The sequence below is a fragment of the Rhea pennata genome, chromosome 1 (genome assembly GCF_028389875.1).
Source record: "Rhea pennata isolate bPtePen1 chromosome 1, bPtePen1.pri, whole genome shotgun sequence".
NCBI classification, from domain to species: domain Eukaryota; kingdom Metazoa; phylum Chordata; class Aves; order Rheiformes; family Rheidae; genus Rhea; species Rhea pennata.
In genome coordinates, this window is record NC_084663.1 from 51,392,439 (window position 1) to 51,417,661 (window position 25,223).

The following is a 25,223-nucleotide window of genomic DNA, read 5'->3' on the forward strand; positions in this document are numbered from 1 at the left end:
AGGAAAGCGGGGCAAGGATCTTTCCACTAGGAGCTGACTGGGCTTTTTGATGCAGTTTGACACATTTCTGAAATCATATCTAAATTAAAACAAAATCTTAATAACCATGCTACTACCCTCTGTGTATATTGTCAGCAGCATGAGCCAAATCCTGTGCCAGAGCCAGCTCCTGTACCAAGGAAGTGGACCAGACCTCTGCATTTGCCTAGAGGGAAGAATACAGCACTGTGATTATAACTCTTTCACCAAGAAAGAGAAAAATAGAACCACTGATATGCATTCATTAAAATAAGTTCTCAATGGTTTTCAAGTCTGTAAAAGTCAGGTGTTAGCCATTTCCTAAATTTAGATCAGAAGCAAGGTCTGTTTAATACACTGTTCTATACTCAAAAGTAACTAAGAACAAGTGTTTTGGTAGGAAGGGGTAAAGCTTTTGCTGTAGGCAAATGCAGCATGCCCTGCTAAGCTCTTAGCTGCTTGATATATAGTTCTGTTCAGGAAACGGGAATTGTCACTAAATTGTTGCCCTATTTTACCCTTCAGTAGAAATAAAATTGGCCTATAAGGATGAAAAATTTTAATACATCTCTATTACAATACAGTCTCCTAATTGGTATTGATCTTCCCTGCTGTATCTGAACTGCAAGAAATGATTCCAGCAAGATTGGAGCTAACACATATGGGAAACGGAAAGAAGGATTGACACCGAAGAAGAGTAACAGAGAGGGATAGGCACTGGCCAAATGTATGGCTTCTACCACAAATATGGAAATACTTTGTTCAAGGGGAGAGAGAATAAAATAGCCTGAGACTGAAAATGAGATGAGAAATAGCTTCTAATAGAGGAGTAGAGAAAAATATGGAGTAAGGATAAATTTTAAAACACAGAAGAGGCTATAAAGAGGAAGGAGACATCTTCAGTGAGCCATCTAGCTGGACAAACATCAAGAATGGATTTAGATGGAAATGCAGCTACTGTCCAGCAAGATTGGATAAAGTGAGACAACTCACTATCCTCAGTTCAGAGCCTCAGTAAAGCAGCTAGTGCTCTGTCAAGAAATTCCTCCGCTAGGGAAGCTATGTTACAGAGAGGTAGTATTAAAGAATGCGTGAATTTAGTTGAAGCACATACGTCTTAGGTTTTTTCTTTCTTTAGTTTGTGTTGCATCTAATTCAGTTTATGAAGTTCAAATTATCCTAAACTCCATGGTGCTAAGCAAGTAGAGACACTCTCCTCTAATGCAAGTGGTGTTTGACAACCCAATGGGCTGCATACAAGATAATGTTGTTTTCTAATAATACAACCCCAAATGTATTTATCCTGCAACAGAGCACCAGGTAAAGTAATTAATTTAAAAGTTGATACACACAGATTCCTTGAAATGGAGAGCAGCATTAGTTCTGAAACGTAGGGTTTATAATTTAGTGAGGACATTCAGTGTTCTGTGGAAAGCCTGGTTAATCACAGTTTTTCACAAGCCTAGTCCCATCCTCATAAACAGAACAGTGTAATAATGAGGCTCTCTATCACCATGTCATAATGGAGCAAGGAGGGCAAAACTTCATTACACTCTCTTGACTCACCTTCCATCAATGTGAGCGAGATAAACAGAGGCACCCAAAATATTCCATCAGTTTCTGAGTATGTAATTTAGTTCCTTTGCAGTGGAATGCTCTTCATTCTTCTTCGGCAAGCAAGAAGAAACCACTGAGGCAGGATAACCCTCAAATCCGAACAAACTGGGTTGTGTGTAATCTTTCACAAAGTGCTACTCAAGTTTGAAGCGTAAGTCTTAAACAACTTGAATAAGATGCATTTTTTTTTCCATTTTAACCTTACTGGTGTGTATTCATCCGAATTTGGTTATAGTTGTTCAGCTACGTGAAAGGTGATAGGCCAGCTACAATTCAGGTGCTGATTTTAGACTCTGAAACATCCTTTAGTTGTATTTGAGCACAGCCCAAGGTCACATAGAATAAATGTAATTCTCAGCCTTCCTTCATTATTCAGCAACATTAGGACATAACAGGTCTTCTTTACCATGTAAACTTCAGAGTCTCTCAATTACTCAATGTCTGTCAGGAAGTCATGTTTTGCAAAAAGTTAAAAATTACATACATATATATATACATATATATATATATATTGCAATGCTCCCAGTGCCTGCACTCAGTGAATGTGCTTTATTCAGGGCCTAATTTTCATTTGCAATGCAACTGCAATATTGTACTATGGGATATCTTCTGGGCTCTAACTCTGCTGTATCTTTCTTCAAAAATCAATGAAATCCTTGTCTGTGAAAGTCCTTGTTTCTGGATACTGACATCCAGCCAACAGAGGGAGCACTGGTTTAATTAAGAAACCCTATTTCCAGCCCTGCCAATGATGCTGCTGGCTGCACAGATAAGGAAGTCATTATGGGAAAACTATGAAAGCCTCTTCCCATAAGAACCAGAGGACAAAATGATTGCCAAATGGTGCCAAAAAGAAACCTAGTGAGGAATCATTTTCAAGCCATTGTGTGGATTTGACAAAAAAAGAGGAGAGGGGGGGAATCGGAAACAAAAATGTGAAGCCATACGCATTGAAACAAAAGGCACCTCCTAGGATGCAGCCCACTCCCGGAGTTCAGCTGCTACCCATCAACAAGCAGAGCCCCCTGAGCCAGTGCAACTTGGTATTGAATCTGGGGCCATCTGTCACCTCATTTATTAGAACTGGTTAAAAAAAGATGAAATTCTTTGCAAAGAGTCCTGCTCGTGGATTTTGGCATTTTTTCCAATGAGGACTTAATTGCACATCTTATTTATCCCGTTAACAGATCTGCCACTCTCTGTCTAAATGGTAATATGGTTGTACACAGCTATACAGCTATAGTCAGCCGGAAAACCAATCCAAGCCAAGTCTTTCACTCTCATAATAAAGTTTTGTATGCTTCTTTGTTTTCTTCTTTCTAAAATAGGTATCTGGTATTGTTTTGATCTGGGGTTGTGCTAAAAGAGTTGCTCTCCCTTAATATCTGTTCCTGTTAAGGATTTACTTGCCTACATCTTTAAACTCAGGTTTATTCTTTTGATAGCTGTGGAAAAAAATTCAATTCATCAAAACTGTACCTAAAAATATACATATATACATATACATACACACACACACACACACATATATATATATCCTAAAAACTCTGGATTACATAGAATTGAGAACTTCTAACAAAGCAGAGTCTCTTGTTCTGAATCCTACTGTGGAAACAGATAGGGAAACTTTTTGCAGAGGTGCCCTAACACTGCAGGGAAAGAAACACACTTAGGTCAAAAGAGCCCCTGTGAACACTCCTCTCTGCTTGCTTGGCTTTCTTTACGGTGCAGGCCACTGTGCAGAACAACAGGAGCAGGAAAATAGGGATATGAGCTGAGATAATAAGACAACTGCAAATGGCCAGCCCTGAAGAAAAGTTATGTTTTATTTGGATTTTTCTATCCATCGGGAAACCTTCCCTCCTGCTGATTAAAGGCTCGTATCTACAGCTCCTCCTTTTCCGATCCTTCCTCGCTATAAAGGTAGTGGAGTCCTTAAAGATACCTAGTAAACATAAAATGAGAATGAAAAAATGGGAAGATGGACATGGAGGCTCAGGTATTGAAAGAAGCAATGAACATAGCAGGGAAGGCCAGGAGATGAATTACAAATGTATTTGAAAAGATAAAGAAGTCATCATATTAAATTTTTATTTGCTTTTATCACTTCTCTAAAATGATTCTTTTTTCTTGTGTTTTGATTATATCCATCTTCAGTCCTGTTGCCTGGTCAAACTCTTAGCTTCTCTGGCTTGATTATCTAGAAATATGATCAAAGGGCAGATATTTATAATTCTGAAAAGTTTCCTTTCAAGCAAGTTTGTCACTCTCCTTGGAGTCCAAGGACACAGGAAATGCAGGCTGTGTCCAAGCTCACTTTATCTCCAAAGGATTTCTAAGAACTGTACACACTCATAAACAAGATTTGGCTGGACTCTTGACTGACAGTCTGGAGCTACTGTTTGATATCAATCTATCCAGTGTCCTGCTGATAAACCTGAGTTCTAACATGCTGCTTTGAAACATCAATGTATGTGCATTTTTAAAATTTTATTATTTTATTCTGTTTTTAAAGTCTTCTTTTCCAGGTTTCATCTTGCCTCTATTTCCCATTTTTGGGAGCCACAGTATAAAGCAATGACCAAGCTGTGGCTGCAGTTTTTGTAAATCTCATTTCACCTTTCACAGCAGGGATGTTTCAGCCTTCTGGCTGCCTTCTGGGTGTCATGTTCAGCTTGAAGTAGTTAAATGTAATCCATGCCAAAATATTTTCTGTAATATTTTTTGTAACTCTGTAAAGATATAAGTAGAACTTCTCAAACAACAACAACAACAAAGAGGAATGGTGGGTTGAAGAAGTTGTTTGTAAGGTACTTTTTACATTCCTGGATCTGAGCATACTTGAAGAGACAAAAGTGCAGATGTGTAATTTAAACAGTTTTGAGGTCCATTTTAAGTTATACTTTCTAAGAGTTCACTTCCCCAACACAAGGAAGGCTGTGTTGCTGAGAGAGCCTCGGGAACTTTATGCTCAACCCCATTATGCAGTATTTAGGAAACAGTCGAAAGCAAGGAAAGTCAAGGTTATGAATCTGGCCCTTCAGTTTTAAGCACCAAGGCAAAAGAAGGCTGAACATTAGAAACTGAGGCTGGACTTGAGCAAGCTCTGGGGCTACAGTGTGAGCAAGTGCAGAAGCATAAGCTTTTGTCCCATCCACCCTTATGTCTCATTGTCTCATCATTTCTTACTGCCAAACTCTTTGTACTTTCTTTGTAGAAATAGATGTGAATAGATGGAGCTCAGAATGAGCGCTAAGAAAGACTTTAAGAAAAGCCATAGCTTGTAAACATCTCAGGTTCAGAAAAGCCTCTGTATTTGAAAAGGTTGTACAGTTACGTGGCAATGATTTGATATCTTGGAATTTGAAGACTGTAGGCTTCTTAAAAACACATGACCGACATATATTTTTAGGAAGCAGTGCATCCTCTAGAGCATTTACCAGCTAGCTTCTCAACATGATCAAACAGTGTTGTTAAGGAGCACCCCAACTCTTCACCCAATGGACTAGCTCCCCACCAAATGTTGAGTTTTCAAGCTGGTTTTGGATTGCAGTGTTACGATCGTAGTGGTGCTAACTAGCACTGTGATTTTTCCTTCTGTAAGGCTGCCTTGTGACTCCTCTTTGGATCAAGTAAATGGCTAGTGTGAGGGGTTAGTACTCACATACACTGTTTTGTTCTTTGCCACTTCTCCTAATCTCTGCCATTTCAATGGGCAGCCAGCAGTAGAAAGTTTTTGATCAAACTGAAAATCCCTGCATTTAAGTGGAGCCTGTTTTGTGAGAGCTGAGGGAATAGGCTGAGGAGTTAATACACCCACTCATCATCTAATCTTGACACTGGCTCATACAGAGGCACAAGTGAATAAAACTGCATCATTTTCTGCTACTTTCTGAAGGTTTTGAGATCATGGGTCTTGGGATTTGCTTTGACATGCAGACCATCACTAACATACTCGTGTAATTATTGTACATATTATCGATTTTGAAACATTCATATTCTCTGCTTTTTTTATTGATTGGTAAGAGGTGATTTTATTGAAGACAGAACAAGCACCTCAAGCTACTGAAGGAACATGAAAATTAATGTGACTATGGGTACAGGAAGTCTGCTGGGTCCTTTGAGATAAAGTTGTAGTCAGTTAAATCTGGCAGAGAGGGAACTTTCCATCCAGACTGTGAAGGTAACGAGAAAATCAGCTACTGATTTCAGGCAATTCATGAAAACCTTGCATTTTCTAATAGCAAAAATATTGTGAAAGATGCAGTGAGTCTGCTTTCTCTTGCCTGCTTGCTTTTTAACTTGATGAGCCCAAAATACGTTCATGTTAATGAAATTCTGCCTTTGGAAAGTACATTGTACCATGCAAAGTCAAAATTGTTGATGGTAGTGTAGAAATGAGGTGTTCAGTCTAGCTGCCTGTAAGCTTAATTTCACTTCACAAGTGATTACTGTCAGCCTACTCTCTGGTTTCTGAGACAAAAACAGTCACCCATTCATTTAGTGTATAACAATGAGCAAAGTCTACATTTGATCTTACCTGGAACTTGCTTTGAACTATTAAATGGTCAACAGTTACCATGCAACTGAACGGCAGTAACTTCCCTCTGATCCTTGTTTTAAAGGAAGAGAAGTCCTTTCATTTCGGCTTGTCGATGCAGGTTGTGAAACATTCAGCTAAAGGTGTGAGTTGTGAAATTCCCTCCCCTGCTGGTCAACAGACGTTGCAACCACAGAGCCTCCCTCAGTCGCACGTGAAACAGAGCTCCTTGGCTTAGCTGAAAGGGCATGCTCAGTAGTTAAAATAGATAAGATTAGGAGAAAGTGCTTATCTTATTTTTGGTAGTCCTTGTGGTGGAGCTTAGCATCATGCAATTGTGCAATTTTGCTTTACCTTGCCATGTGGGATTCACCACCAGGAGGAGATCAGTAAAATAAGAAAAAAAAAATGCACCTGAACAGAATTCATATCTTCAGGCAAGCCCACTGACAGCAAGCATGCGCAGTCTGCAGAGGCCCAGATGGCCCCCTATGATGAATAAATGATGAGGCAACATCAGAACCAGATTCCTAAAAATTATGGAACACTTGATGCAGGTTCCTGCATTTTAGATATTTCATGATATTCAAGGGAAATTTGGTACCAAAATTGAGTCAATGCAGGACTCACAACTAAAGAGTGGCGAGCCATGTTCTGTTAAGCAAACATACCGAAACTAACAGGCCTTCAGCGAGCCATCAGACTTGCTCACTGGCACAGGCACTAACGTTAACACTGGAGAAAGTGTTTTGAAGCTGGGATTCTTTTCCTCTTAGGCTTTAAGTAGGCATATTCCCTGAAATTCTTTTCTCTGAAGTTTTATTTTCTCCCCTCCTTCAAATCTCACTTCTTTCGTGCCTCCCCTTTTTCCTCCTCATTTGTCTCCTCTCCCATAGCCTGGTCTCCTTAAAACAGTGGGGTATAATTTCTTTTACTTCTAAGGTGTGGCAGCATCTTGCGGTTGTAAGAGAGTCCTTTCCCTGCACCAGGGAGCTGACAGACACAGGCAGATCGATCTGCAAATATATACTGATACAGTTTTTGCTCAGTCTAGGTTTGATGACTTGATCACAGAATCACAGAATGGTTGAGGTTGGAAGGCACCTCGGGAGATCATCCAGTCCATCCCCCCTACTCAAGCAGGGTCACCTCGAGCATGTTGCACAGGATTGTGTCTAGGAGGGTTTTGAATATCTCCAGAGAAGGAGACTCCACAACCTCCCTGGACAACCTCTTCCAGTGCTGTGTCACTCTCACAGTAAAGAAGTTTTTGCTTATATTCAGATGGAGCTTCCTGTGTTTCAGTTTGTGCCTGTTGCATCTCCTCCTGTTGCTGGGCACCACTGAAAATAATCTGTCCTCATCCTCATGACACCCTCCCTTCAGATGCTGATACATACTGATAAGATCCTCTCTTAGTCTTTTCTCCAGGATAAACAGGCCCAGCTCTCGCAGCCTTTCCTCACCGGGGATATGCTCCAGTCCTGTAATTGTCTTCGTAGCCTTACACTGGACTCTCTCCAGTAGCTCCACGTCTCTCTTGTCCTGGGGAGCCCAGAACTGGACACAGAAGTCCAAATGTGGCCTCACCAGGGCTGAGAAGAGGGGGAAGATCACCTCCCTCCACCTGCTGATGTCACTCTTCCTAATGCACCCCAGGATATCATTGACCTTCTTGGCCACAAGAGCACATCGCTGGCTCGTGGTCAACTTGCTGTCCACCAAAACTGTCAGGTCCTTCTCTGCAGAGCTGCTTCCCAGCAGGTCAGCCCTCAACCTGTACAGGTGCATGGGATTATTCCTAGGTGCAGGACCCTGTGCTTGCCCTTATTGAACTTCATGAAGTTTCTCTCTGCCCAACTCTCCAGCCTGTCCAGGTCTCTCTGAATAGCAGCACAGCTCTCTGGTGTGTCAGCCACTCCTCCCAGCTTGGTATCATCAGCAAACTTGGTGAGGAGGCACTCTGTCCCCTCATCCAGTTCATTGATGAATAAGCTGAACAAGACTGGCCCCAGTACTGACCCCTGGGGGACACCACTAGTTACAGGCCTCCAACTTGACTGTGCCGCTGATGACAACCATCTGAGCTCTGCCATTCAGCCACTTCTCAGTCCACCTCACTGTCCACTCATCTAACCAACACTTCCTGAGCTTGCCAATGAGGATGTTATGGGAGACAGTGCCGAAAGCCTTGCTGAAGTCAAGGTAGATCCAGATGATAGCCCTGAGGTTATGTATCACGAGGGCTTTTTTTGAAGATAATTGATGTTGATACCACAATTATAACATGACTTTATCAATCACAGTTCTTCCACCAGTGCTGAATATATGAAGTCCTTTGTCTCATCCAGCATATGGGGGAAGCAGGATGGACCTATGACAAGAGGTTCAGCACGAGTATTGTCATAGAACATGAAGGTCGTCAACATGTCGCAAAAAAGGCAATCACTTGAGGTTTACATTTGTTTTAACCATGTCCTGGATTTTGATGGCTGGCAAATAGTGACAGGGAAAGTCTCTGGGAGTCTGGCACCGAATTCTTGAGACCTACTGATAAATGCTCAGTCAACTACAGCGTCATTGACCTTGGAGATCAGCTCAGCTCTTGTATCAAAGTCACATAGCATGGACATGGTAGGAGATGCAGTAGGGTCTAGCAGGTAGCTTTTAGCTTCTGGAGTGGTACTGAGAGGCCAAGTCTTTTCCTAGGTAGATATGCTTTGTCTCACTAAGAAGCTTCACATCCTTTCTTTGCAGTAGACTAAGTAGGTATTAGAAATGGTCTTTGAAGAGTGTTTTAGGATGTGTTGACTATCTCCAAGGGAGTATTTTAGATTAGATGATTCAGATGAATGCATCTGCTTTTCTGTCTCTTTCCTGAAAAAAATAAGAAAAAATTATTCTGCAACAGTAATGAAAACCCTAAATAAAAGGTCTATGAAGACAGTCTAAGGGTATGAAAATGCAAATAAGAATACATCAGAGCTGAAGCTGGATACAAAGCCAGTGAGGGGGAGACTGAAGTGCTTGTCCCTCTGTCCCAGCAGAGGAGAAATGGCTGACGGTGGGGCATGTGGTCCTTCCACATTTTGGCTAGTAGCTGGCAACACCACTGATGGGAAAGACATATAAGTACTTCTTGGTGTTTATTACAGACCTGATCTTCTTTCTTCCTAGGCATGTCTATACTGAAAAATATATAGAAAAAGAATTTCTAGAAGCCACATGGTTTTATTAGTATATTTCGCCTGGGTTAATACACTCCGATATTTAGAAATAAATGAACTGCTCAAGTCAGAGTTTTCCATTTTGCACACCTACTTGCATTGGCATTCACAAATGAAAGATTCATTTGCACAGATTAGCTGGCAAGTTTCATGTTCACAGTGATTAAGTCTTAGCTGGAAAGCCCTTTCCATTATGGTACACCACAGCTCATAATTGTGTCGGGGTTTGTATGTCAAGAGCAGTCTCAGGCATGTCCACGTACTTTTCATCCTTTTATTGATTCCTTTGCACCTAAAAAGTCACAGCTTCTTCCATTTCAGGAGATGTACTATAGTTCTTCTTTTAAAACAGTGTGACACAGTTCAGTAGCTGGAATGTGCTGCAGAGCTGGAACTGCTAGATAGCTTGTTTTTAATTTTCTCCACAGGAAAGAGTAATGTGTAACTTCTCAGCAGAGTAACTGTCACAAAAAAAAGGGATAGAATAAAAGGCATATTTTGGCTCATGTCAAGATAAAACTGAACCAAAAAAAAAAAATCTTTCTTGCAGTTCTGTCTTTATAACTCTGAAACTGAATTTATATCAAGATTTCTGGTTCGAATGAGAAACCGGCCTCAGCTGCTCGCTGGAGACATTGAGACAATTCAAACTTTCCAAGACTTTCAGTGCTCATTTCTAGTATTTTGATTCAAATGGATCTCTAATTAATACTATAAAAACTTCCCAGAAAGTAATCAGTATCAGCAAAGAGTGCTGATGCAAGCATAGGGATGAAGTTAATTGGGGAAAAACTTCATTACACTTTAACATTTTACACACTGCCTTTCACAAATACCTGGGTAGCAATTTCAGCACTCATAGGCAATGGCTAGGAGGACATGCTAAAGCAATAGGAGCTTGACCTCACTGCTTTTATTTGCTAAAAATGTTTAAGAACAGCTTTTAGATATTTAATGATCTTTGGAACTAGTGATTATTTTAATTAAAATCTCCTAAAAAGTGATTTGACAGGGATCTCTGAAAGAAAAAAAAAATAAAGAACTGGCAAATTAATTAACTCAACTAGAAGGTCAGTTTTAAAATCCTGCTGCAGACTAATTAAATCCTAGACACTGACATTTTTGGCTAAAAATTGCAACCATAGTAATTAGTGTTGCAGGAAATTTCCATATGCCATTGTGCCAAATGAATGAGAGTATTTCATAATTGTTCCTGTAGGACCTCTTGCAAATAGCTGGGAGGGACATGATTCTATGGTAGGAAACATGCAAAGGCATCACAGTACTTTCATTGCAGTAATAGTGACTCCCCAGGTCAGCCGTGTGAGAGAGGGAGAAGTTTGAAAAATGATTGGAATATTATAAGTTATTATACCAGCTTCCACTTTTTGTAGCGTAACCACTTTTATAACTATTGCTATTTAAAGAAACAACCACTACTTAAAGAAATAGGGCAAGCTATTAGTCAAAAGGCTACGGATAAACACATGCTGAATATGCAATTAAAAATCACCACAGTGAACAATTTCATGTGATAAAACAAAAGGAGCTGCTAATTATTTTATTTTATTTGCATATATTAAAGTTAACTATGAGGAGAGTTTTCTTTCTTTTTTTTTTATCTTTTTAATCATTAACTTTTTCAGGCCCACTAAGGATTTGTTAAATGCCAGGCAGTAAAATTAAAATGTCAGTATATGACATAGGGGTCAAGTAGACTTAATAAACCTGAACTACATCATTCCACATTTATTCCCATTTTTTTTTTCTACTGGAAAATGTGGTAAAATTTTGAAATGTTTTCAGATACAAAAGATTGTTTGACTGAGTTATTCAAACCTTTCTCTTTTCAGAACATTGTGCAAACTTCACTCAAAGGAAAATAGACAGCTCCCATTCTGAGGAGCATTGATAAAAGACGATAATTTGGGTAGGTTTTTTTTTTATTAACTTTGTCCCTTCAAAGAAAATTAAAATGTCAGAATAAGAAAATGACTAATTTATCCAATAATTAAAATAAGTAAAAAGTAAATGAGTGGTTTGGGTGAAAAGGGAAAAGAGGTGCTGCTGGTGAGCTGGAAGACCAACGTGAAGGAGTGGGCAGCCTGTGCTCATAGACCCTGCAGGAGTGCCTGGAGCAGAGCTCTCAAATGGGCCAGCTCCATCCTCTTGTTTCAGGGCACTACTTATTCCTTTTATTTGCCTCTTTTATTCTCCACAAAAGTGGCATGATTAGAACTTGGAAAAATAGTTGGCAGTCTCCCTATGGTAAGTTAAACTGCAAAATGCTCAGCACAGCCGCTCCATATGAGCTGGGAGAGAAACTTTCAGAGCATCTCTAAGCCCTGCTGGCCTGATGTCCACAAGTCTCTGCAGTTAGTCCTGCGGTTTCTTCTCTCACAGACTAATGTGATGGTCAGTGACTGACTGCAGCAATCAAAGAGCATTCAGGCACATGCAGAGAACAATTTTGTGGTTGATGTTTCCTTTCAGGGGAACTCATTCAGTAAAATAACATTTATTTCATATTTCACTTAAAAAATTTCAGGATTTTTTTATTTTACTGAACATGGTGAATATATGTCCTTTTAGCTATTGTTTCAGGCACTATGCAAACTTACGTCCTCCCAGAATAAAAATGAGGGTGAGACTGAATAGCAGGTGGATGCAATTTGGGCTCACGGTGACTGCATTTTTAGAGTCATACTATTTGATAAAAGTGGTCACTGGCAAAGTGATGAGAGGGCCTGGTTATTCCAGCCCAGAGATATCTCTAATTCTGCAGAGCATCTTGGAGTTTGGGAGGCTTCACACAAAGTCTGCCCTAGTCCAGTTCACACTCCAGGAGCTATGCTGCACCTCTTCCTATCCAGCCCAACTCCACTGCACCTGGGAGTGCACTGGCTTTGAGGACACTTTGGGGACACTCCTATTACAGTGATGGGCTTCTTTTTCCTCTCAGAAATGCAGTTTGGAGGTGAAAAAATAGTTGTTCTGATGCTAAACGCTATACAACCATACATCTAAGTAGGAATAAAGACAAGAATATATGATCAAAACACGCGATTGGATCCCTCCAGAACGATGTGACAATCTTGGGCAGGTTTTACCAGTTTGGTTGTACCTGTTACTCCTGGGCACCTCAGCACTGGTTTCCCCTTGAGGGAACTTAGAGATTTCTATGGCAACAACTTCCCCATGCTGTCTGCAAGACAAGTGCCCACCGTGTCCTCTCTTATGTTCTTGGGACATAATTCTTCTAGAAAGGAAAAGAAACATTAAGTGATAAGAATATTTCAAGTGCCATCCTCTTGTGGCACCAAAATGAGCTGTTAATCACAGCAAATCATGCAGTTTCACAATAAGGCCATCATTTGTGTTTACACTGGTAATTTAACAGTGTTGACATCTCCTGGAAACAAGCTCTCAGAGTCTCTGAGCTTTCGATCGGAGAAGGAGGCTTCGCTTTCTGCATGCTCAGCCCCAGAACTGAAGTCCTGTGTTTCTGTAAGGATTTCAACTGCAGGACAAAATCTCCATAGAAATGAGCTTGTGCACTGCAGAGAGCCTTTTATTCGGGACCAAACTTACCATAACAGGCATTTGTCCAGTGACAAATGTTGCTGTTAATTTGATTTAGCTGTTTGTGTAGGCATCATCACTGGAATGCATTTGTGTCAGCCATTTAGCAAGATTTGACTAGGGCACTGAACAAGGAAATTTTTTTAGGCATCTGCTGTACAACACTACAACAGGTTCCTCACCTGACTGGGCTTTATTTCTTCAACCTGAACAAGAATTATTGATGGTAAGCCTCCCCTGTGTCACACATGGCATGTATACGAATAGAGAACCTGTACTGTTTTTACAGGCTTTGAAGTTTGCAGGGAGAAGAGAAGGCTGTGGGAAGGTGCATAATTTTCCCTCCTGGAGCTTTCAGAGCACCACGGTGTATTTTTACAAACATCCAGTTTGCATAAAGCTATCCAAAAACATTTTCGCTACAGGTGTACATCTAAATGGAGGTATGGCGGTATAGCCTCTGAATTTTGAATGTGTATTTAAAATTGAAATGGTCTTCTGATATCTTCAAATAGCAGCAGGGTGCTGGGTGGCTTCCACTGAGCCTCGAGCAGGCAGGTATTATCATCCCGCACCCCGAAGCCGCGCGTGGTGCACGCTGTGTGCTAAGTTACTCGTGCTGGCAGCACATTTGCGAGCAGCCCGGTAAACCTACTGAGCAAGGGTGCTTTTCTTGAGAGAGAGTTCATCAGTTCATCCTCTCCGAAGGCTTCGGCGCACATGAAGCTGAGCGAATCGTCAGCTAATCTCTCTCATTACTTACGTTTTCATGTTGGTCCCTGTGCCAGCCTTCCCCCCGTGTCGTCAGGTGCAGAAAGCGGTGGCTGGCGCCATTTAAGGCAGGCTGAGCTTTTCTAAGTTAATATTCAGGATTCATACGCAGTCAGTGAACGGAGAGACTACCTCAAGGAAGGTGCTGAGATGGGCCCGGCACGATGGGATCTTACAGCACGTTCCTCTCCACTGCTTGTCAAACACCGGTAGAGTCGGACGTTAGGGAGATGTATTAATTTGTGAAGAAATACAAAAATAAACCCACTACTTAGGGCTCTAACTATTACAGCCAAAGAAATAATACACTACATCATTGAAATAAAGGAATGCAGCAAGAGGCATGGAAAACTGAGAGATATTTTGTCACTAAATTGCAGCATTAATAGTGTTATGAAGCTTCACATTTAAATTGCCTATTTCTGACACTCAAAATGCACATTAGGAAAATGATGCTTATTTTATAGTTACTCATTAAAAGGAAAGGGATAAATAAGATGGAGTTTTAAACTATAAATCTCTTTCATAATGAACAACCCGTACGAAAGCATGGGGAAGAGAAACAAATGGATAGTGAAAGAATGATTTTTAAAATGCTTTTGTAATCTACAGTATAAATGAGAAACTGTCTCATCCGGTCTAGGATGAGTCATTTTTAGAAGATCTGAGTATGATCCTGAATGCGGGAGATATTCATGTTACTTGATAATGAAGAAAAACTAGCAATAATAGAAAAGGTTATTTCTTTTCCCTTACAATAGTTCAAGCATTGTGCAATTATACTATTTGTCTCTTCTTTACATGATTGCAATTCTACACATATTTCCCCACCTACAGATACATCATCTTTCCCCAGCTAACAAGGCATAACTTGGGACTACCTCGTAGAGCCTGTATGAGAAATTCAAGGACAGACTCTGCAAGAGCTTACACATTACTGTGGCATTTAGTCCTGGTGGAAAGGCCTTTCACGATCACCTGTGTAACTTTCCAGCACTCGTTAAGGGCTGCTCCATAGCCTGCTGCTGATCGACTATTTGCATAGCATCTGCATTTATCCAATCTTTATTTATTTTTTAAAGACTGCAAAGTTACAGCTCATTTGCGGTGCTTCAGGATTTAAGTATTAAACAAAAATGCAAATACAGCAGTAAGCCCTTAATGAGATGTAACCAGCTCATTTTTTTCCGCATTAACTCCATTCTTTATCCTGTTGAAGCATCCACAGTATAAACAATTCATCAGTTCCAAAACTTCAGTTTATTATATCGTCAGCTGCTGCCATATATTTTACAAGCTTAAATTCTAATTTAATCCACAATAAGAATAATAACGATGTTTCAGACTGGCATATATTGTTTAAAGGGAAAGAGCTCAAATGCTCTGACAAACTGTCTTTTCTCCTGAACAGTGTAGAGTTACCAAACCAAAATAAGATGATATGCACTTCTGGCTTGGTGGCACTTCACTGCTACTTCACACCGACTTGAAAGACAATAAAGTCACAAGCTAAGGGAGATGCTAGTTACACATACTTATGACCAAAAAGGAAGGTCTCCTTGAGGCAATTTAGATGCCCTTAGGGAAATTCCTGTCTTTGGAAATACCTGTATTTCTGAACATACACTAGATTTTAGCTCCTAACTTTAGTCTTCTAAATCAAATAGTGTAAAACAAGTTTATACCTCTGAGAAAGGAGAACCCAGTTCTCCACTACCACCACAGTGTGAATAAAACCCTCAGTCCCGGGCTGCCAACTTACTTGTACTCCTGTGATGAAACTTGTGCCTCATACCAAGGGCTCTCCTTCATTTCCAGGCACTTTGACTGCATTTCTACCAAGCCCTCTGATGCTTTGGTCGCTCAGAGACCACTTTTCACCTCCCACACTTGCAGACTACATTGCTAGGGGGAAGGAGCCAGGATGAAAGGGAATGAGGCTTCCCCTCCCTTTGGTACTGTTTATTCTTTGTCTCTCCTGAAATATTAACTATCCAGGAGAGAACTGCCTATGGTTCCCATAAATATGACTTGTTAGTACCATTAGGAGACACATGAACTCCAAAGCACTGCCATCTGCAGCCAACTTTTTACTGCCCCTCAAGCACTTTTTGACAGTGAGTGTCAATGCACCCCTAAGGTGCTGCTGTTGCTGCTGCTGCTGCTGCTGCTGCTGCAAAAACACCCTTGCCCAGAAAGATGAGAGCAAGTGGTACTTGTTCTGCTATTGGTTTCCTCCAAACCAAAAATGAAAACCAAGCTTCAGAGCCAAATGGTAAGTATTTGTGCCCGTGGCTGTTGCAGCAATGACTGCCGTTAAGCTTCCAAGGCAAAATCAGCTCTGCTGAGCTGAAGAAACCCTGTGTTTTCCTTGGAAATTGCACCCACTTTCTTTTCAGTTCAGTGTTACCTTTACTGTTTTAATGTCTGTCCCCATTCTTCCTGTTCCCTCTACATCTTGTGCTCTAATCCCAGGGTTGGTCCATACTGCACTATTTCCCAAATGGACAACACGGTGCCCGTTGCTCTGCACCCCTCGTTGCTAATTTCCATGCACATTCACTGCAGGCAGAAGAAGGCTGTGTAGATTTTCCTTGCAATTTTAAAACATGTTTACTTGAGTTACTGAACTGTCTGCCCAGTTAGGCTTTTATTGTTAATGGGTTTATTTGGGCAACAGCGGCTAAAACTATGTCACTGTGACAACTTTTATAGCATCTTTAGTATCTTGTTCGGGAAAGAACAAGGTCTGCAATATCGCACTGTTGATCTTAAAATCCTTACCAACAGACTTCATCAATGTACCATCTATTAATGTGAAAATATAATATAATGTAGATGGTAACATAATAATGTAATAAATATTAAAATATAAGTAATACAATAAAGTTGAGAATAAAATACAATCTGGCTTTTTAATCTTCTACATTTTCTTTGCATGCTGCAATGTTTGTGAATTTTCATGGTGGAAAATTTTATAAGTGGCTTTTCTTGATTGTTGGTTCATTTGCACTAAAGAATTATCAGCTTCACAAACTTCTTTGTAGTTCCCAGTGGAACTCGTGCAATTATAAATTTGTGCCAATTTGCTTCTTAGCGGAAGGTATCTATTGGAAGAAAACAAATCTCTACATTAGATTCCATCATGAACAAACAAGTCGTTTTAATTGGCTGCATAATGAGATAGCCTTTTGTAAAGTATGTACTTGGAAGGTTCGCTGTTCAAGTGGATCTCTTAAGTTTTGCATAGACGAGTACAATGCAGCAGTAAAACAAATTGCAAAATTACAAAACAAGTACGTAACAGTTATGTTTCAGCTTTTGAAATGTAGAACATTCATATATTTCTTTCTATTATCTGATACATATTTTTAATTATTTAACAAACCCAGAAATTCCTCTGTTTCAGAGAGTGTTTATTTGTTTACAAGAAAATGGCAAAGTGCAGTACTACAGCTATACGTCAGCTTCAATCTAAAAGGATGTTATATTTCATTGACTCCTAAAACATAATTGATTTTCAACAGATGATAACTTCAGAAGTTCTAGGACATTATGTTTAAATTGCTCAATTCTACTGCAGCTTTTTATTTCTATATATCAATTTACTAATTGTGTGAACTAGTTTCTTTGTGATAGGACCAGCAGCACCTCTTACCTTGGGAACAGTGAGATCCATCCCCACAAGGCCATCTTCTAGTACTTAGAAGATTCGTGTGCTTAAAGCTTGATTTGAAGCTTTGCTGGTTCAGAATCATATGGCATTTGAGTCTGTTTTTTTTGTTTTGGTTTGGTTTGGTTTTTTTTCTGTAACCTAGGTTGATGTTAACAACAAATTCTAATTTTTTTGGAGGATATGGTAGTACCATGTCAGAAATTGGACTGCTTGTCTTATGCCACTGCAGGAATTCGCTTGCAAAATTCCTGCCACCATAGTCAGAATTAGCTAGCACCTTTTTAGTAGAAAAGCCAAAGATTAGGTGGGCCATGGAAATGAGCTATTTTTCTACCAAACAAATTGTTCTAGGTCATCTGACAGCACACTGGTAGGTCAGCCTGGGTGCTACCTCTGTTGTATTTGTTCTGTGGGAAAAAAGAAAAATTACAGTCTACACCATGTTCACTGAAGTATATTAAATATCTCTCCTTTTTATTTCAAAAGTACCTGTTCCTGTGGTAACTAAATGCAATACCTGCAATTTAACTTAGCATTCAGCATACGCTTCCCTTGACCTCACCTCTCCAAACATCCAAGGTTCATTCCTTCCTTTATAAAGTTTCTCATTCTCTTTTACAAAACCTCAGCTCAGCTTTCAGTCTTACTTGACAAACACACCCTCTTTCCCTTCAGTGGTATTTGGACACAGGTATGAAGTTGCATAAAAAAGACATTGAAAGTGAAAGATTGTTTGAACTGTACTAATACTCACTGGCAAATTGATGCCAAAGCCCAAACTGTTCCCTGCCTGCTGCAGGCCCTCGGGCGTCCAGAGCCACCAGGATGCTGCTTGCACACGTGTCCCCAAAGGATCCCAATGCAGCAGCCATGTGTCATCCCTTTACATCCCCCCCCTCAACTCTGGGAGAGGCTGTGGTCTAGAAATTATTATCCCCATCTGTGTTTTATATGAAATGACTTCTACAAGGGGTTTGGAGGTATCTTTGTGAATCAGATGTGTTTGAATTATTTACAGAATATGCTGGCTTCAGAGAACCTAATTAGAGAAGGGCAGCATGTTCTCAGACCTAAAACAGCAAACTCTGCCCCTGTAAGTAGTTATTACTCTAATGAACAAACTCAAAAGAAAGAAATACATAAACAGGTACTGTTAGATCAGGACACCAGAACAATTTTTTAAGTCCAAGGACTTTGTAAGTGTAATGTCTAGCAAACGGCACAAATATCTGCGGTAAAAAGAATAACAGTACTGAAAGCCCTTGAATATATAACTTTGTGCAATATAGTCTATGCAACAGCCAAAAGACAAATATCTTTTTTCAGTATGACTTAATACAAACTCAGTACTTATCTACAATGGAATTTTAATATTTCCAGAAAATATTATATTTGAATTCTCCGTCAAAATGGATCACATTTAGTCTCTGTGATGCTGACACCTTTGTTATCTCAATTTGTTTGTCTTCATTTCAGCTCTTACAAACTCTGCAATAATTCTTAAAAACTTTCATATTTAGTAATTCAGTTTATAGCAGGTTGAGTCACGTAAGAAGTCTCCTTATAAAAATGACATGCAAACACTCCCTATGTTTTTTTGTGCCATAAATTCCATACGAAATCCACTTGGTTTTAAAGTCATTTCAAGAGTCTTTGATTAAGAGCAGAGATTCAGCCTGGTAGTTGAAAGTTAAACTGTGTTATTTCTGTACTTTATGTATCATCACTGGCTATAAAAATGGTGGAATAAGAACTGAACTGGAAATTCTCCAGGGAAGTGTCTGAGGCAGAACGCAGTATGTTCATGTGTAGCTATATTGCCTCTACTCTTGTGACAGAAAGAAAAATAGGTTTTTTTTTCAGTAAACTGAATGCATATCTCTCAAAAGTCTCACAGGGAACAGTTATTTATAATACCATGCTACCATTTTAAGATAGGTACTTTTTTTTGTCTGTCACCAACAATAAAGATTCTTGGCAGCAAACCAGATCCCATAATGACTATTTTACCGCTTTTGTTCTTGCCAGTGTTTCAGAAGGTAATCCCAAACTTCTGTTGAGATGTTAAGGCTGAAATTTGGAGTAGTTCTGGTTATTAAAAAAACTCTAGTCCTAAAATTTCAGCTCTGTAAAGCATTAAAAAGAAAGATAGCTATATAGCGATCAAAAAAAACCCCTCAATTTTGGGCAGTTGTGAACCTATGTATGTGCTACCATTCCTAAATCCCTTTGGGGTGAAAGAGAAATGAAAGATGTCATTGTTTTCCCCTTTCTTATTTTGTGGCATATCTGATCTGTACCTCAGCCCTTTAGGTATGATTTTATTGTGCACTATTTGCTAAGCACAGGTAACAGCAATCTACCTTGTATACTCCCAAACAAAACCCGTATGTCACAGATACTCTGCTGTTAAACCCAATATTATTAGTTTTACTTTCCTTTTTGTAACAGAAATAGAAATGTGTCCATGAGAGAAACTCTTCAATTATCTGGATTTTTTCTGAAGGGCAGATCTGAGCCTTTTGAACCTTATCCTATGTTTAACGGAGTTGGCTATAAATAGGGAAGAAGTAGCTTGATTGTTCACCAAATCCTCCAGATCCTGCTTAAACATCCCTTCCCTCTTACTGGCTTTGTCTAGACTAGGATTTGCAGGGGGTGTTGTCTGCAAATGTTAGCTAACACTTCCTAACCTGTATGAAAAGTCAGGAACTTTTAAGGCAGATTGCCTCAAATCTTGCTAATCTGATCTGTTGAAAACTTCTCAGACGTCCTTGGCTATGGTCAGTCACCGAAGAAGTGGCTGTGAAGGTGTCGTGCATTACCACTTGGCAGCTACTTGTTCCTATAGTGGGGAAAGGATCAGTGGTCTTCCTCCCCTTCAGTGCAGAGTCCACTCAAAATCCCACTAAATGTTATGCAAACTAAACTGGCAGATTTTGCACTGAAAAGGATGAGGAGCCCTCGCACTGTTTCTTCCACTGGCTTTGCTGAGGGCCTCAGCAGTACCAGTGCAGGTGAGGGATGGGAAATCATGGAAGCAGGCATATTTTGCATGGTCACAGCTGCTTTGGCCGTGATCATCTGGCCCAGCATAACTTCCTTCGGCATGAACAAAGATTGACATGAACATGACTCTGCCTCTGCAAGAGCGGTGGACATGCTCCAAGGCAAGTCGTTTGCCTGGGGCTCTGTTCATGCAGCATGTGGAGAGAGGGTGTTAGCTTCAGCAGATGTTGCTGATGCCATGCCATGCCATGCCACCGCGTCAGCACAGGGAAGCAAAGCAATGGCCTCAGAGAACGTGCAGGCACACAGGTGCCAGGCTGGGAGAAGTAACAGGAAAAGCACACGTTATATCTTGTCTTGGACCGTGCATCATCCCCAGGGACTCGTTTAGGCACTCTTCATACAGAGCCAGAATCTGGGTCTCCCCAAGGTCGTCATGAAAACCTGAAGGCACCCGGGTTGTAAATACCATAATGTTTAACTGAACGTCAGTTTACATGTTTTACTGTAAGTTTCTAGTCCTTCTCTCGAAAACACAGCCTAGTTATTAAATTCTTGTCACAGGTACCTGTTCCTAAATGTTAGAGGATGCTTACAGTCTCCATCCACTACTATTGCCCTTAGGATCCAGGTATCCTCACAGGTTTTGTGGAGACTGTGTATAGGGTTTTCCTCCCTTATGAAGAATCTCACCGATGCAAGCGAGCAGATTTTTATCACTGCCACACAGAATGCTTCCTGCTAAAGAGAAAATTGTTCCCTGACTACCAAAGCCAGATGAAGAGAGATTGATCTATGGAGGAGGAAACAAAGAGAAAGGAAGAAACCAAGCCCAAGATGGATGTAGTTCCACTATGAAAACCACTCTAATTACTTTTGGAGTCCAAACAGTCGCATAGTGGGACATTTTCTTGACCAGCATTTCCCTTAATTTTAAAATACAACTTTCATTACATGTTAGAGCTCATACAATATTCATAAACACAAGTGCTTGTGTTGTTTCCCCTCTGACCTAACCTTCAAGCTGCTGACGTGGAAATTAGGTTTTGTTCTTGTTGTTAACTTGGTGTAACAATATTTGCAAATGATGCTTGCTGGATTTTCCAAAGTGCAGAAGAAAAATAGTTGTGTGGCTTGCACCTTCCCTCCAGAATGGAAGGGGTGAGCCAACCAAAAGGGAGGGGAAGAGCCTTTGCTTCTCTATTGGAGACCATTGTCACTCTAATATAAAATTTTGGCTGATCTCCTGTGTTGAACAGGTGGATGGATTCTTTGAATCCGCACTGAGAAAAATCTTATGTCATTCTGACTTCTTTCTTATCTTGAATTAAGAGTTTTAAAGATTGTTGGAACAAAAAGCTCGAGTTGCTAACTAAGACACATGGTTAAGACTTGAAATACTACATTTTACTGCTTTGCGAATATGTCTGAAAGGTTAGCACAGACTGAAACATGCACTCATATTATAAAAACAAAATCTGAGGTGCATCCATAAAGATTTTTGGCCAGATTAAGACCTGATGTTTGAGCAGGTGCAGCTTCCCCATTGAGCAGATAGAGTTTGCCATAAACTGCAGCTTAGAGTTATTGACATTAAAAAGCAGGTGGAAAAAGTTTATCCTGTTTTAATTAGACTATAATATTCTCTTGCTAGAAAACAAAGCAGTCACCTTGGCATCATAGGCACAGAAATCATCACAACCTTCTGCTGCCCATAAAGGATAGAAAAGCTGCTGCCTTTTTCTTTTCTTTTCTTTTGGTCAAGTATTTAGAATAGTAAGCTCACATTACATTTCTTCCTCTTCCAGACCTAGTAATTTTTAATAAAATTCTTTCCATAGGCTGTGAAACCTCTAGATCTTTCCTGGAACAAAAGAATAACTATTGTCCTTTGGTTCAGACATGTCCTATTCAGGCATGTCTGCACCTTGTGTTGCTATACCCAAGCTAGCTTGACCTGAAAAGCTGGGCAAGTTCTTGAAATACCATATACTCATTCTCTGAACTAAGAATCCGCTGGTGGGGTTTATCTGTGTAGGGCTTTTTATGCATAGATATTTTTACTTTTTGTACTCATGATATCTGAAAGAAGACAAATGGTTGGAGTGTAAAAAATGTGACTGAGGCTCGGGGGACCTGTATCCTGCCCTCCTCCCCTTGCCACTCATATCTCATCTGAATTTGCGAGAATCATTTACATCTCGTTGCATCAGTTTCCCAATGAATATAAAGAAGATTTTACTGCTACTTCAGAATAATTCGTTAATAATAGTAGCATTTTTTCTCCTATTCAGCCTGCATCATTCCATTGGGATAGAGACTCTGTGCCTGCACAGTAACTGGCAAGAGAAATTCTGTTATTATTTGGACTCTTTAAATGCTTGTAAACATCAAATTAGTAACAATTGGTTTGCATAAACTGTTCTTTAATACGTGTGGATGTGGCATGTTTTCTGCCAGTGAGACACCTTAGAAAGACAGCAATTCTCCAACTCCTGTTGGAGACTTGCCACTTGTCTCCCTCTATTCCACTTGCAAGCAGGGAGGTAGGCAGCCTCTCCCAATTATATCTGATACAAGCTAAAGACACTGAGTGAACACATTCCCAGTTTCCATCCTTCAACAAAACTAATAAACATTCGTTTCTCCCCACTACCTTGACTTGCTGCAGTGCTGTGTGCTCTCTACTCCGAGCAAGGATAGAGAAAACTTAGGGTTTCTTTGGAGTCATTCAACACCTTGCAGGTCCAGCCTTTAGCAATTAATGGAAGGCTTGAAAGCTTGCTAGAAAGTGCAGTTCTCTAGCACTGCAGAACTTCTTCATTTAGTACTTTGCAAGTGAGTTATAAAAATTTGCCCTGGAGACAGGGAAATGCAAATATAAATTAGATGGAGCACTAATAACACAACATTATGGAACAATGCAAACCATTTTGGACGCCCCACAGAGAAGAAATCCACGCATTCCTTTCTGAATCATCTTTATGGAAATTTCTGTAAACGTGCCATTATTAAAAGAGAGTAGCAATTATTTCCGTCTTTGGTTCATCAGTTGCAGGGAGAGGGAGAATCCACAGGGGAATTAATTTTGTTTTCTTCCCTCTTCTCCTCTTTTTCTTCCTCGTGCTTGTCAGAGAGCTATCACACAAGAGGAACTGACAGCACAGAAGCCTTCTCCGGTAGAACAGAGCAGGAAAGATGGAAGAACTGGCCAACATCATTACAGATGAGGCGCGGTAGGTGGAAGTAGTTAAGAGAGTAGTAGAAGCAGAGAAGGTTGCAGCTAACAAGGCTACTCGGGAAGCCAAAGCTATTAAGATATGTTGACATAACATTTGCAAGCTTCACAGGGGCCATCATTATAAATTAGATTTGGTATTGATCAGGCAGTTCAGCATCAGCGCTGGAGGAAAACTGGACACAGAGTTCTTTGTAAAATTGGCACTTAAGATTCTGCTTTCTGATTAACACAGAAGAACAAAAAACCTAGGATTCATGACTGAACTCACACAGTGCGACTTCTGTCCCCTTCATGTGGGCAGTTAGAAAGTTGCAGTCATTTGTAGCTGATATAATCTTTCAAAATTGCAGCTGCAGTCATAACAAGGGCATTAAAAGCATGCCTATAAGATGTGAGTTGAATCTAACACATGTCTGCAAATGCTAGAAACTCCTTGCTAATGAGGCCTACTGGAGACTTTGCAAGCATATCCTTCAGGAGGAAACTGAACTGGCTGGATATTACAAGGTGTCCCAGGGAAGGGCTCTGCTTGTTTAACACACGGAGGATGCAGCTTGTGTGAGCCATTAGATCAATGGGGTTTCCAGCTCTGTACCTCAAATTATGTCCCCTGTATTCTTACATTCACCTTTTGCTCTGCAAAAGTTATACCTTCTTCTTTTTTCTTTTTCTGTTTGTTTATTTTATTTTGTTCCAGCAGTGGATTTTCATAGTTTTCTGGTAGCACTACCAGAGCAAAAAATAGCCTAGGTTTATAAGGAAGCCAAGGGTAATTCACTGCTGCAGAGAGTTTTTTTGTCCAGAATGAAAGTATTGCCGTCACCTATATCACTTGTCAGTGCTTAAATTCCCTGCTAAAATTGCTGCCTGGAGCTTGACAAGCTGCTGCACACCAGCCTCTCGTCTGCACCCTCTAGCACGGGGGGAGCGGATGCTATTGCCATGCCAAACCCCAGATGGAAGGCAGTCAGTACGATGGAGATCCACCTCACCCTGATCCCATTGTTTAAATGCCAAATCTCTCTCCATGAGGCTTGAGGCTATGGTTCAAACTTTTTGCTCTGCCTGACTGCCCGAGGCTTGGCTCTCCCAGGTGCATAAGATAGCGTACTGTCCTCTGCTTGCTCTTCTTTTGTGCAAGATCTTCTTTGGATCTTCTGCAGAAAAGAGTTGAGGTTTCTGATGGTCTAGCTCCAGCCCTGAGGTGGAGAGGAGATTCCCACCCTGCCTTGGGGGGCTCCCACGCCTGCCTGAGCTGCCCCAAACTTCTCCTGCAGCCAGGAGGTGCCTGACCAGGAGTCAGTGGGGCGGGCAGGCAGAGGTGCCTGGTCCCACCTTGCCTGCAAGAAGCTCCCCGCCAGGCTCCTGCCCTCACTGCCACGGTTTGGCAGCCGGCTTGGGCATCTCACCACGTGGACTGCAGGCTCTTATCTCCCCAGTCTCCCTAGTATGTGTTTTTTTAGGGGCTCCCTGACACCTTGCTGGGAGCCCTGTGTAAATGTTTGCTCTTAGACAACCATGAACTGCCACCAGGGTCCAGGA